Here is a 14,656-nt window from a genome sequence, read left to right as displayed (position 1 = left end):
TTCCAGTCTGACCCCACAGCAAGGGTTAAGTTTAAAGCAGCAGTTACAGCAAGAAAGTAGACAGACACTTTTTACACAGGACACAAAATAGCAGCAGCATTACTTTCAAGACCAACACTTCCTGCATCCAACTTCATCCATAATCAAAAGAACAAGTAAAAGCCCTTTTTAATAATACAACAATATCACAAAGAATAATACAGGTATTAATTGACTCCTTTGATGTTCAGTGCTTGACAAGCTAAGTTAGTATAACGAATATTTAAGCAGTTTAAAACCTGCACTACAAGGATTATAACTGAGTGTGGAATGTAAGAATGCAGTAAGACAATCCAGTTAAAAATCTCAATAATTCACCATCCTTATAGAGGAATTCTGGACCATGCAATCAAAACCGGAGACAAAAATTCCTTTGCAGAAACACCTGATTACCTAGTAATTATGATGTGGTAATGTTATGAGTATAATATAGTGTCTACAGGACACTCATGCCAGCTATTGCACAAGGCCTTGCTAAGAACATGACGTCCCTTTTAACATAGGCCAACCATAGCAACCCCATGGAAAACACTACAGCTGATCTAGACTAGTGATAATTTACTTGTTCTACTGGCTACTGGTAATCTTCTTGCTTTTAAACTACAACAAATATACCTCAGCCCATGGTAACTAGTTCATTTCCTTATTCTTTAAGGGATGAAAAAAGATTTCCTGCACGTTCTAATATTCTAAAGATGTTAGAGAAATAAGGGTGTGGCAAGAGCCTAGGAAAAAGAAAACTGTTTAACAGTCTGTATCTAAGCCAAACACTTCCTGGTCATAATAAACGTCTGAAGTAGAAGAAACATCCAGAACTCTACTGCCAATCACGTTCCCCACTTCACTCTATTCTCATACTTTGAGACTAAACTCTATCAACATTTCAGTTTACTAAAGAAGCTCATTACTGTAAGAGTGTATTGTTCAGGGAGAGACTCAAGTAAGTTTATCAAGTAAACTGTGTTGTCACATATATAATCTTATGACTGGAGGAAGAAAAAGTGGAGAAGGTATTATGTGAAGAATATGCTGCCTCTTTAACACCTCTCTGTTATCCAAAATGAATAACATTAAATTGTAAAAATGAAAATGACAGATTTTCACTGACAGAATTTGTTTGCTAAAACAAATATAGGAGGTCTATAACAAGTCCCACCAATGGAAAAATAAACAAAAATTCCAGCAAAATCATGCAGCCTTTGAATAAATGAAACCAAAAAAACCTTGCCAAATCTGAAGATGTGCACAAAAGCCAAAAATTTGCTTTTCATGCCTTGGCCTTCTGAACTGCATCAAGCCAAACCACACTCCCTCATTGCAACGTTTGACATTTATGACACCCAACTAAAATATCTTTCTTCTGCCTTGAAATACACATTTGAAATGGCCCAAACCTCACCAAAATATGATGGCTATTACTTTTTTCTTCTACACCAGGTCAAAGGCCATCTCTTTTCCTCTATATGCTATTAGTGAGGTAAGCAACCTCCACAATCCAGAATCAGGACTCCACACCTCAAGACAATGTTGTCATCACAAGATTAACATCTAGCTTTGCATGGAGCTAGGACAATCCAGTCCTCCAGTGAAACTTCCTCACTTGCAGAAATAATGCAAGTTTCAGAGACAAAGGAAAAACAGAAACATCACAAAAGCATGCAAACATGTACAAGCATAAGCTAGAAGGAACTTGATGTGACAGTGCAACAATGTGGGCACTCTCCCTCAACATCAATCAATTGTGGCTGAAACAATACTGGCAACTTGGAAGGGTTTCTCACCACACTAATCAGGTTTTTACTCTACTTTTGACTTGAGAGATATTCTTACTGCTACAACCATTAGAGAATTTCCACTTCTTTCCCTTTAGTCATGATAGCTATTCAATCTCCAAGAAATACATCTCAGAGTCTTGCACTTGGAAAAGAAAGATGTGAGCTCGGGAGAAAGATTTCTTGTCAGAGCATGCAGTAACAGGATGAGAGGCAATGGTTTGAAACTCCAAGAGGGTAGATTTAGATTTGACATAAGGATGAAACAGTCTGACTTGAGGATCTCAGAGGTGTTTTCCATACTTAATGGTTCTGTTTCGCCAATCAGAATCAAGGCACTGTCTCAGCCAAGTTACTTTTTCACTGAAATCCACTTACAAAGCACTGTAGCTTCCCTAGCACCTGAGGCCTGATACCAACCTCCTGGAAGGCCTTTCTAAGCTCCTATGGCATACAGAGAAATGCTGTCCCTTATCCTACCCTATTACAAAAAGCGAAATGTAAAGCATCATCTTGATTGTTACCACGCTGCTCATCTATTTGCATGAAACCACTTACATAAAGCGTTTTGTAATCACGCATGTAATAGTACGCACCTAATGCGAACAGCACAACCACACCGTCTCAAGGAACAGACTGTCCTTTCAACTACAGGCAACACAAAAAACAAGCGGACCGCACCTGTTGCCTATTCTACCTGTAGCTCACGCATCTCCGCGACACTGAGATTGTTACTCACTGCCACACAGTTCCTCCCGCGGAGCATCCCGCCCGGCCGGTGGGACCCCGCTCGGTCCCCGCGGGACCGCTCAGCGCCCCGGGACACGCGTGCTCAGCGCCGGCTGCCCCGCTCCGCACCCCGCCGCTGCCCCGGCACACAGACGTGGCCGCAGCCCGCGGCCAGCAGGGACGCCAGAGCGGAGCCCCGCCGGGGGACCGGGTCCGGTCCGGCCCCGCTGCCACCGGTGCCTGCCGCATCCGCTCCGGGCCGGGGCCAGCGCCGCCCCCTCCGCGCCCCAGAGCGACCGCCCCGCGGAGAGCGCAGCTCCCGTCCCAGCCCCACTGGGGGTGGGTGTGTCTGTGCCCCCACTCCCGGACGCTCTCCCGGTCCAAGGCGGGCTGGAGCCGTGGCGCGCTCAGCCCCGCACTCCGCCCCGGGGAGCGACTCACAGCCGGCCGCCGCTTCCCCGGCTGCGGTTCCACAGGCAGCGGGGGGGCGTGTCACAGCCGCCGTTCAGAGGGAGCCCCACGCGCCCCCTCCCCGGTGGGCCGAGGGCAGCAGCGGGACGGACCCCGCAGCGGGCCGGATTCCGCGGCACAGGAGCGACACGCGCGCCCATCGTCCCGGCAACGGGAGAGCCCCGGCGCGAGGGTTACGTAACCTCGGCCCGGCGCGCGGAGGAGGGAGAGACCCTGTGCCCCCCGTGGCGGCCGCCGAGCCGCCTTCTCCCGCCGCCCCCCACGGGCCCCCCAGCCCCTTGCGGCCGCGGGGAGCGCGCCCAGCCGGTCCCCACTCACCGCGCACAGCGCGTCCCGCCGGCCCGGCGCGTCCAGGCTCGGGCTTCATACGGGCAGAAACGTGACCGGCCGCCGCGCGCCCGCCCCGCCCGCGCCCCCATTGGCCGCAGGCGCGTGACGCCAGCGGGACGCGCGGGCGGGGGCGGGGCGCGCGCCGCTCCCATTGGCCGCGCGGGCCGCCGCTCACTTTACATAAGCCTCACGTGTGGCACCATGTTTCCACCGACCGCCACAGCCGCCTCCCGAGCCTGCCCCGCCGCTGGCCCGCCCCTCTTTTCCCCGGCACCGCCGCCACCGGGCCGCACTCACCGCCAGCCCCCGCGCCGCCTCCCGCCGAAGCCGTGGTAGCCCCGTTCGCCGCCGTCCGCGCCTCCCGCCCGCCGCCACCACCGCTACGGGACCGCAGGGCCGGGGAGGATGGATGGAGGGGGGGCAGGGTCACGTGACGCCCGCAGGGAGAGCGGCTCCGCCCGCTCGGAGCCGCGCGTGACGTGTGGTGCGCGCGCGCGGGCCGAGACCGTTGGCGGCGGGGGCGCGCGCCGGGCCTGGCCGTGCCCTCAGCGGAGCTCGGGCCGCCCTGAGGCCGTGAGGGCGGCGGGAGAGCCCCGCTCCCGGACAGCGCCCGGGTCCGCGCTGCCGGCACCGCAGCTCCCGGCGGTCACCCTGCCGCCGCTCGGTTCGCTTACATAAGGTACCAGCGTCCATATCCCGTTTCCTGGTGCTGCCGCCCGCGCTGGGTGCACGCCCTAAAGTTTCGAAACTGCCCCAGCGTATTGTTCAGGAGGCGCCGGGTCACAAAGCAAAGGGCAGCGCACGAGAGCGCAGGGCTTCAGTTTTCTCCAGCACCGACCGGCAGCATCAGTCTGAATTACTATAACAATGATTAAACTAAGATTTTCCGAGCTCTTAAACGTGTATACTGTTCTGTATACGGTAACACGTTAGCATACAATTGCTTTCCATTCCAACTGTTTAGAGAAGATTTTCATATTTATTAAAAGAATATTTCTGCCTTTTGTTGAAGCAAAACATTTAGAGACCATTGGCGTTTTCCATCGTAGAGTAACAAAGAATTCAATAAACTCTTGTACCTTGGTCACACAGGTTTTTGCTCAGTCCCTGCACCATCCCTCCCACGCTGGTGAGAGAGCCCGAGCTCTGCGTTGCTGCAGTGCAGTGAGATAACCCAATAACCCATTGCTAGGCACCTCTGCTCCAGTCTCCACATCTTCCAAGGCTAAGCAGAGCAACACGGCGATGAGAAATCAGTGTTTCTTTATCCACATTTGGAACTTCCTCTGTCTCCACTGTGGTACATGGCCTTGCAAAGAAGGAGCAGAGAATGTGCTAATGTCATGTTCAGGCTGTCAGCATTTTGCACTCACTGAATACAGACAGTTGCTCCATAGGATGAAACACAGGACAGAGCCATCAGGGTTTCCACTGTTTATCTGCAAAATGAGGTTAATGCCACTTCTTCCCCCCCCTCCCCCCCACTGTGGTGTTAAGGATAAGTCCATTAGGTACACAGATATTTATGCTCTGACTGTTACAGAAACAGCCTCTGAGTAAAGGACTGTGGAGTACTTAACTGCTGGAGAGGAGAGGGGGTGGGCGGCGGAAGCATTAGGACCAGATTCTGCAACTGGATTTGTTGTAATGCACAAGTCAGCTTACCAGGATACCATTCTTAGTCTGTGCTCCTCTGAGGAGTCTAATTTTAACAATAATCCTAATTAGTCTTTGTGTAGTTTGGTCAACTTGTCATTAGTAGGCCTTCACATTCCAAATTTCATCATCTTTTTGTAAGGGATGTAGAATAATATTCTTGGTTTCCATGGGATGTTGTCTTTTGTGTTATGTGCCAAAATTATCCATCCCTGGCTGTGTGCTAAGGGCTGTGGTCTCTTACCACAAGACTCAAACTAAGGCACTTCAACCAAAGCAAAACCTTGAGATCCACACTATCCCCCACCCCATCACTTTACAAACATGAGAAGAATGGCAAACCATGGCGCTGTGTTAGAGCTAAATGAGTTTCCAGGACACACATTCCCCACTGCAGCAGGGCATGCCAGTCCTGGCAGAAGAGTTACCACTGCCACCACAAATAGTCAGTACCTTTCCCACTCTGGTAGCTACCAGAGGCGTTGCTTGAGCTCTGCTTATTTTAAAGGGCTATAATCAGTTGTTTCAGTCAAGCTTATGGGAATAGTTTTTAAGTTTTATTCATACCTCCTTTTAGTAATTGCAGCTTTGTATTTAATGTACCAAAAATCAGGGTAAGCTATGTTACTCAAAACGTGATTATGCACCCTGGAGAAGTTCAGTCCAAATTCTGCAGCTTCCAGAAAATTGGCACAAGACAAACCATGTGTATAGATACAAATTATCTCAGACACCTCCAATTTGAAATAATAAGAGAGCGGACATGGGGCTTTCTAAAGGAGTAAATATTGCTATTGACTCAATGGCTCATCTACTAAGGAACAAAGCAAAATATAGTTGTTGCAAAATTTTACGGGTTCTACATGTTTGTTTTTAAGGTCACACTGCCTGGTAAGCAGCTATAACATAAGAGTGTTTATAGCAGCAGGAGTAAAATACGTATATGCACACACAACTGGTTCTAAAGAACACAGAGATTGTAAGAAAAGCATTAAAATGGTCACAGTTTTTTTTCCCCAACTTTATTTATTTTGTGTGTGTTCAGTTGTAACTCTTGGAGCATGGTGAGAGCAAATCATTCCTATATTCAGCAAGCCCTTTCTGTGTGTGCTTCAGACACCAGGTCCCACACTGGGGATGCCTAAAGAGGCTGGACAGAGTTAAAGGAATAAAGCAGCGATTTATTAAAAAGGCCTTCAAAGGATTCACCTTGGGCAGTACAAGAGCCTGGCCATGGCTCCACCCAAGATGGACCCCAGGTCAGGAGTTCTCACACTTTTATAAGTTTTGATCCATTTCCATATTGGAGTTAACTGTCGAATTCCAGCTCCAGTTTCTGCAGTCCCACCCTCCCAGATTCTCTCCTCAATTCCCTGCTGTTTGCACTTTTTGGGGCTGAAGCTGCAGTGATGTCCTTGGTTCTGGGGCTGGAAAAGGATTGTTTTGTGAGGAGAGCTTGCTAACACTTTATATGAAGCTCAGAGTTACACACTAACACAGTTCAGAATCTGGAAAATATGAAAGCTAAAACTTAAGGCATCACTGGCACTGCCCCAAGCCTGCTGAGCCCCGGTGAGCTGGGGCACAGCTTCCGACGCTGCCCGGCTCCCTCGTGCGGCCTCGCACGAAAATGCTGCTCTGTGTGGGGCTTTTTAATGGGATCCCGCTGCTTCTCACACTTAGATCAGGAGATTTTTAGCCACACACGCAAATGCCAAACCTTTTCCCAGCATATATAAAAAGTAGAATTTTTGCTTAACTGAAGCAATTCAGTCAGTTCTGATAAGCAGCAATGTATTGACAGTATCTACATTTTTAAAGAGGAAAAAAAAAATCAAGTCTTTCAATATAGAAAAATCATAATTTGAGACCACCTGAAAAACTACCAGAGGACTGCTTACTTGGATTTGCTGAGGAAATAAAGTTCCTCTTTTTGAATAACTGTGCTTCACTATCCACTTGTAGAAGTTGCCTGTTCCAAGATACTCCACAGCATTGATGTAACTGTATATTATTAAAAAAAAAAAAAAAAAAAAATCAATACTTTACAGCTGGAGCCCACGTCTAATTCTTCATTTCCTAGGTCTAATTACTCACCGTTTACAGTGACGCTGACAGTCATTCGTTCTTGCAAAGATCCGGAAAGGCTTTTTTTGCTAATGAGCAAAAGTCGTCACTCTTACTCTCTACAGACAAAGGAGGAGGAAAGGAAAAAACCCACTTTCCTCATTACCAGTAAATATATGGACAGGTTTTTCTAAAAGCATTGGAGAGTGTAGTAACAAACTGTAACAAATAGACAGCAATATCATACAGTTTTGAAAATACTTTGATTAAAGTGCAAAGGAATGTAAAAAAACACTATAAAGAACTTCAACTCAAGCAGCAATTTCCTGAAATGTGCTGCAGTTCAAAAGTCCTTTGCACAAGTATCTGCTTGTTGCCAGACAGAAAATACTTTGCTAACAACTTCTGGGGAATGTAGTTTTTCATTCTGTCCCTATTCTTACTGTTTTCTAACTGTTCCTGTTAAATTCAGTTTCTGTTGGCAAATGCAGTCTAATTTTATGTTCCAAATATCTTGAAAAGTGACACTTGAAGGAGCCCTGAATTGCTATTATAGAAGGATACAAATGGAAGGGTTGTATCTCCCCACTGTACCTCCAAGTGCTTATCCCCAAGCCCATGGGCATAATTTTAGAAGCAAACAACTCAGAGGACCCCAGGTCTGAGATCCTGCTGTTTAGTGTGTATTAGCAACTTGTTTTCTGCAGTCAGCCTCAGAGAGTGAATGAACAGAGCTTGAAATTGAATTCACAGTGCTGAAAAGGGGTTTAAAGCTTCCTGCATAACTCGGAGAGTGATAGTTTGTGATTTCATGGTCTACCTAAGGTGATCAAAGACCTTACACATTCACCAAAAGAAACAGTTGCACCACCTCCTCTGAGTTAAAGATCAGTGGTTATGCAACTGTACTGTTAGTCAGGTTAGGAAACCAATTTGACTGAAAATATCCCGTGAAAGAAGTTTTTGGTTGGATTACATCACAGCTGTGGGAGCACAAAAGCCAAACCAAAACAGGATCAAAGAACATATTTTGAGCTGGAGCAAGGATCCAAGACCAAGAGGAACATCAAATTACAGAGTTAGGCACTTAAAACGAAATTTGCATGTCATTAGATTAGCATAAGAGAGCTAATAAGAGCTGGCAAGCAGGAAAGAGCATCCTCATTCCTGCCTACTGTGTTGGACTTATACATCCTCCTGTTCCCTCAAAGAAAGTGATTACATCAGGTTGGGCTTCACCATTCAAAACCATCCAGACATTCATGTAAAAGACAGCTTCCCCAGCGATTCTGAGCTGATCTAACATTTCACTTTCATCAAGGGGCTGGCACCACTGCCACTGAGTACTCATGGCTATGTGGTGTTAACTGTTCTTTTTCCCATACCTCTACTTTCTTGGCCCCTCAGTGACCCAGCCTGTAGGCTGCTGAATCTGATTCCTTGGTGAGAAAGTACATCCCCACATCCAGGTATGGCAGACAGGGCATTGGAAAGCTCTTTGAAAGGCAATGAGACAGCAGAAAGTATTTCCATAGCTTTTGATACCTGAGGTGCACTCCTTTCTGGATTAAATGTACCCATATTTAGCAGGTGCTCTTGAGACACCCAAATTCCTCAAGCAGATACCTGAGCATCCAGGCCTATGACATGCTGCTGGACCTGTACCACTGTGCATTCCAACCCTTACCTCCCCACTGGCTCCTAATGCACATTCTTTTTGTTAATTCAAACTCTGCATTTGCTGACCAGTGTCAGTTTACTGCCCTCCATCGCATTTATAATCTGCTTTTGGGCTCACTGCTGCAGAGTGAAATGTTACTCTCATACAGACACTCTCTGTCACTCTCTTACAGAGTGAAAGACATACCTTCTTTTAAAAACAGAGTAAGGGTAGAGAGACAACATCTGGGTACTGGCTTCCCCACCAGTGAGCATTTATGCAATTTTCATTAAACAATCATTACATAAAATGTTGGATTAGGTCTTGGCATGGGATTGGAGCTGGACTCATTCACAGGTAAACTGAAATCACCGTGCAAGGGAGTCATGCTACTGTTCTCAGCTACTGGGAATCGAGCCCTTCTTCCTGACTGTTTTTTTCATTTTTAACTAATATGATAACATTAAGAGATTATAACAGAAACATTTGTAAGAAACTGGATGGTAAGTGGCAAACGAGCTAGAATCTGTTCCAGCACACCGGCTGCCCTCCCTGTCACAGTCACAGGCCAAACTCCAGCCAGACACTCAGCCATTCCTTCCACCAACAGTGCTAATTATAGACCGGTGATTTGTACTTGGTGAGGAAGGAAGAGCTAAATTTTAAATGGGAAAGAGTGTCTTTCTGTATAATTCTGGAGAGTGTCTCTTAATTAAGAACACTTCATTTTCAGATTGAGTTTCCCATTACTCCTCTGTGTCAATTAATTTTCCGGCTTCAGTTCACACTTGAGGTGTTTTGAACTGCTTGTTGCTGCTACTGAGGCCAGCGGAAGCTTGAGTTTCTTTTCAGGAGAGGGTGTTTAGTGTCTGGCTGAGTTTGCTTCAGGAAGAAAACCTGATGTACCTGGCCACACTACTGAAAACAAAGCAGGGATTTTAATAATCAGGCATTGCAGAAGTCCCTTGTACAAAGTCAATTCGAGAGACTTCAGTAAACAAAGTTTTACACATGGCATCAATAAGTAGAAGCTTCTGATAAACAATTAGAAATTCTTTTTGGTTTAATTCTAATCAATTAAAAGGAAAAGAGAAAGGTCAGCTCGCTTTGTACACTGTCATTGAAACATAGAACATGGGGGTGAAGGATTGATGCAAAGTGTGTTCAGATAAATCTCTGTGATATAAACAGCTTTGGCAATTTGCTCAAGAGAGTAACTAAACCAAAGAGGGCAGAAATCTTTCCCATCTTTGTGGATTATCTGGTATTTAATTGGTATGAGCTTAACTACAGTCCTTTACTAAGTGCAGCTCTAGGGAGAAAATCCTCAACTACCTTGTTTCCCTAAGTGTAAAATTTCTTGAAAATTATGTGGCTGGGATATCCTTGGGATTTCTTCCTGTCTGTCAGGAGCCAATAAATTTAAAATTACCATGTGAATGGGGAGAGGTAAACAAGCAAACAAAATGAAAATTATCGCATGAGCCTTATTTACACAGAAACCCACTAAAATATAGTACTCATTACCATGATGAGACATATCCTATCCACTTGTAACACATCATACTTCGTTAGCAATAGAAGAACTCTGGAATTCAATGCTTCTGTTGTGAAGCTTCACAATAAAAAAAAATTAAACTCGTAGTTCAAGCCAGTGAATAAAAAGAAAATCACAAAACAAAGTAAACTCTTACATTTTTTAAAGGAGAATGGTTAAAGGACATAAAAAGAAAGCAGAAATTAATAATCCTAAGTAATATTAACTAATTGTTCTTCCTTAGAGGAAAGGCTGTGCTTCAGGAAAGCAAAGGAACTATATTTGAGAAAAAATGGACTAGCTAGGACAAAACAGAAAGATTAATGAAATCTTACCTTGCCAAAAAAGCTGAGCTGTGAGATACACCTTCCATAAGGGCTCATGGTTTCTTTGAGTTTGGTCTGGATAGAGAGCTAAGTGAGCATCCAGCCACCTTTCATTCCTTTTATTGCTATGGCTAATTTACAATTATCATTTTGTTTCCCCAGCCCTGCTCTCCTGTTGTGCATTACCAACCAGCTGTTGTTGGTAACAATACTGGTAGCTTTTGCTGCCTTCATTTAACACTAAAGAAAGCAGTGCTTAGTTGAGAGACTGCTCTCATGCAGTGATAGAATTCTTGGTCGTTTTTGAAGTGAACAGTGCAAGGAAGACTTGGGGCAGCCTTATAATACATCTGCATTGTAGTGGCAGGCAGGTGAATGCATATTCAAGCCAGCTTTATGTGGTGGCACTGCCTGGAGAGGCAAAGAGCTCAGTGGGTGGAAAGCCCACCCAAGGAACCAAGGAACCCTGAATCACTGAGCCTTGCTCCAGCTGGAGAGCACAGAGCAGTGTGGGCAGGCTGGGCTCCACTGCAGTCCTTGCAGCTGCTGCCCCCCTAACTCCTGGTGCCTTAAAGTTTGCTGAAGTGTTTCCTTATGTGTCTCCCACTCCTGGGAGTGCTAGAAAGAGGAGAATTTTCATCTGCAAAAAGACTCTACACATTCACCATGCTGGTTTCCCTATAGTCCTATCTGCCATTCCCTACCAAGGCTTACCTAACTCACTTTAAGAGGAGGGTTAAAAGCAACAGATGTTTTGACTAAACTTAAAAGCTTGTATTTAAAGACTGGGCTAATCTACTTTAGCTGCCTTTTGGCCTAGTCAGAGAGGATGCTGTCCTACTCTTTAAAGCACTTCAGAAAGCAAACCAAAAAGGGAATGTTTTTAAAACTACAGATATTAGATTTCACCGTAACCTAATAACCAAAGAGTCAACTTTTCTTGTCATACACTAACTACTAAGAAAAGATTTCCTCAAGTTCTAAAATGCAATTAAAGCACATCACTTCCCTATCTATAAGCTATAACCTCACTACAAACTTAATCATTAGAACTTGGATGCAGGGCCCTCAGAAATGCAAATCAATGTCCAAGACCAGAAACGTAGCACTTCTCACATCATGAGGCCCTTACACCACACCTCAAATCGTAAGATGGACAATCTTGCAATTCACACTGAGTTAATGTCAAATGTTAGTTACAGAAGCCAAATCTATTGGAATAAAGATTTTCCCAGCCACACACTGCATTACAGTACAATGAATTGTATAGGGAGACTATTAACAAAATGTGCTTTAAAATTGCGCTGAGCCCATCCAAGCACAGCCACTGCCACTGAAGTGAATACATTCCATTGTTTCCAATTGGGGATGCCATGGCAATCCTGCAGTATCAGTCCACCACAATCAAAGTGAAACAATAGGAGAAGGCCTAGTATGGTAATTGTAATTAATTAGTAATTATTAGTAATGGTATTGCTGTTGTTAGTATTGGCATGTCCATATCTGCTGCTGAAGGTGATTACACTGTGAGAGCTGGGACAGCACCAGAGAAGATGGAATTGCTTTGGAGCTCTTGTTTCAAACGTGCTCCTGCAGTGCAGGAGGGGTGTGTGAGAACACTGTGCAGAGCTTGCTGAGGAACTCTTTGTTCTCCCTTCAGTTCTACTTTTCTGACTTTGGAGAAACCAGTTATTAAAAAGGAAGGTAGGGAATGTTCTTAAATGAGTCATGTTTGTTCTGTGACTGTCAAATTGCATCCATAACTGGTTCAGTAGCTCCATTCAGCTGCTGAGGTCATTCCCATGCAGCACATGACACAGGGAGCCTTTGTACAGCTGCAGGCAACATGCTTCACATTGGCTTGTGACTTTGGAGATCAACAGGTATTTCTCCTGTTGATGCAGAGGTTTCTGATGCTTGCAAGAGCACAGGACTGGCCGAAAACACACAAGAAACTCACAGCCTTTCATTTGAAGACCAAGGTGCATTTATATTTTATGCTTGTTTTTAAACAAGAATTGAAAGATTCTATTAACAACAAACAAGACAACATGATCAGTCAACTTGAGCAGTGCCAAAACAGAGAATGTCGATGTGTAGGAAGCAGGCCTGGAAGCATCAGCATAATGCAAAGATGGCTTATGCAAAGTGTGCAGCTTTTGTAGCTAGACACAAATAATCTGATTACTTTTTTTACGTAGGGAAAGTAGGGAATTTAAGAGTTAATGAACATAATTGAGGAGTAATAACTATTGTAGACAAGAGGGAGAACAATATTTCTTTCAGCACCATGAAACAGAGAACAGGTGGGATGAAGCAGAGAGGAAGAATGAGACAATGAAAAGCCCACAAAGAAAAAGGCAATTATGTTTCAAAACACTTGAGAAATTTGAAGCCTCGGTAAAGAAACTGATGTACAAGAGATGAAAAAGAGTTCTGAAAAACTAGAAAAACTATTGAAATTAATGCCAGTTACAGCAGAATGGCTAACCCAAGGGGTGGACAATGCAGTTTAATCGCATATAGACAAATTGTGACTAAATTTATTTTGCATTTGAGTTTGTGTCTGGCCCTCTTAGCCTATGTTGGCGTCATTTGTGAAATAAATTCACTAGAGCAGTGAGTGGTGACTGACAGTGCCCCTGCTGGCACAGTGCAGTGCTACCTGCACCGACTGCCCCTGTTTGACATTCCCAGGCTGGGCACCATGGGGTGGTCATGGCTCTGCTCTCTGGGTGCCTCCTGACACCAGCAGAGTCACTGCAGGGAGCTGCAGCAGGCAGGTGGCTGCACTGCTGGACAGCTGAAACCAAAAAACATGGGGCTTTTTGTTCTTTGGGATTTTTCCAAAAGAAAAAAAATTCCGTTTTATTTTAAAATCAACATTTTAAAATAAGCATTTCTTTTAAAACATTTACTTATTTATCTGTGGAAAAAGAAAGTTTAAAAGACAATCTTCTTCCTGGCATTGCAGATATATAGTGATGTGCCCACCCTTGTCAGTGTATTTTGAGGGGCTGAGGTGGTTCTGCAAATCTCTACAGAAAGCTCCCAGAGGTTGTGCTGAGGACTGCAAAGAGAAAACAATCAGGAGTAGAAGCTGCTAGTTTGACTGGATTGAATTTTGACTCCTTCCTTGTGTCTGGGCCAAAGAGGAGCAGAGAGATTATTTGCTGAAGGGTCCTCTTTAATGCTTATGTGCCTTTTGCTTCCTCTCTTTTCCAGGCTCACACCATGATGTGTTGTACAAGGCTGAAGTGTTCAGACTACACTTAACTGTGTATTAATGATCTACCCAAAGGCCATTTTAATCAACTCCAGACACACGGATACCTTGTGTTAATGCCATCAGAAGATACTTCAATATCCTAGATGAGAGCTGATAAATCTACATACAGGCAAGGGAAGCCCATAACAGGCACAGCACCACTGCTTATAGAGTGAAGCTTGTCTTTCTCACTCCATCCAGTTTCAAATTCTGGGCTCAGCTGCAGAAGATGTGGGCTGGCTCTTTGTCTGTGATAAAGACAGGCCTTGAGAATACTTGTGCCTACAGCTATCCGAAGATGCCTTTTCTCCTTAACAAAGATTGGTTTTTTTTCCATCTAGCTGCCCACCCTAGGCATCCCATAATAATAGTATTTTCAACAGGCATTCAAAGAGAACAGAGATGCCTGAGTAGTCAAGAAATGCCTCAGCTGGTGAGTGCAGTATGGAAGTTTTACTTTTGGTATAAAAAACCTCTGGGGAGAGAAAAAGTCACACAAACTGTGAGACTTTTGAGTAAAACAAAAGACTGAAGTGAAACTGTTAGGTGATTGATAGGCAGTGTCTCAGGTCATCTGGCTGCCATCTGGCTGGGCACTTGGATGTAACAGTAGGATTTGTGTTGGTGATCGAGGCAGGAGAATTTGGATCAAATTAATTGTTGAGGATATTGCTTACTATTGATTCAATAATGATAATTTTGTTGGTCCTGAACTATAGAGGTAAGAAAAAGCAATTAAAAAACCCAGCAGGTGTAACAGGATGATTAGGATGACTGCCATGGGGGCTGGAGGGTTAAGGC

The 14,656-nt window shown here is 44.9% G+C and overlaps 1 protein-coding gene and 1 long non-coding RNA gene across 7 annotated transcripts in view; both read right to left on the bottom strand.

Annotated features, from left to right (window-relative positions):
- Positions 1–3,657, bottom strand: part of PER2 (period circadian regulator 2) — a 47,002-nt gene extending 43,345 nt beyond the window's left edge. For 5 of the 6 annotated variants that reach the window (XM_033068459.1, XM_033068462.1, XM_033068461.1 and 2 more), the window contains exon 1: positions 3,330–3,416. The gene's annotated coding sequence lies outside the window, so the exon portion shown is untranslated. Of the gene's footprint in view, positions 1–3,329; positions 3,417–3,638 lie in introns of those variants that run through there. The other variant, XM_033068458.1, reaches the window with a different exon arrangement.
- Positions 3,658–4,300: 643 nt separating this feature from the next.
- On the bottom strand, positions 4,301–10,389 carry LOC117001118. Its single transcript, XR_004418921.1, has 2 exons — positions 6,899–10,389; positions 4,301–4,650 (listed from the first exon to the last, which is right to left on the bottom strand). It is a non-coding gene; the product is annotated as an uncharacterized LOC117001118 (long non-coding RNA).
- Between the last annotated feature and the right edge of the window lie 4,267 nt (positions 10,390–14,656).

Source organism: Catharus ustulatus, chromosome 10 (assembly GCF_009819885.2).
Source record: "Catharus ustulatus isolate bCatUst1 chromosome 10, bCatUst1.pri.v2, whole genome shotgun sequence".
Taxonomy (NCBI): domain Eukaryota; kingdom Metazoa; phylum Chordata; class Aves; order Passeriformes; family Turdidae; genus Catharus; species Catharus ustulatus.
Note: the sequence above shows the minus strand (reverse complement) of the source record. Positions and strands in the feature narration are given on the sequence as shown.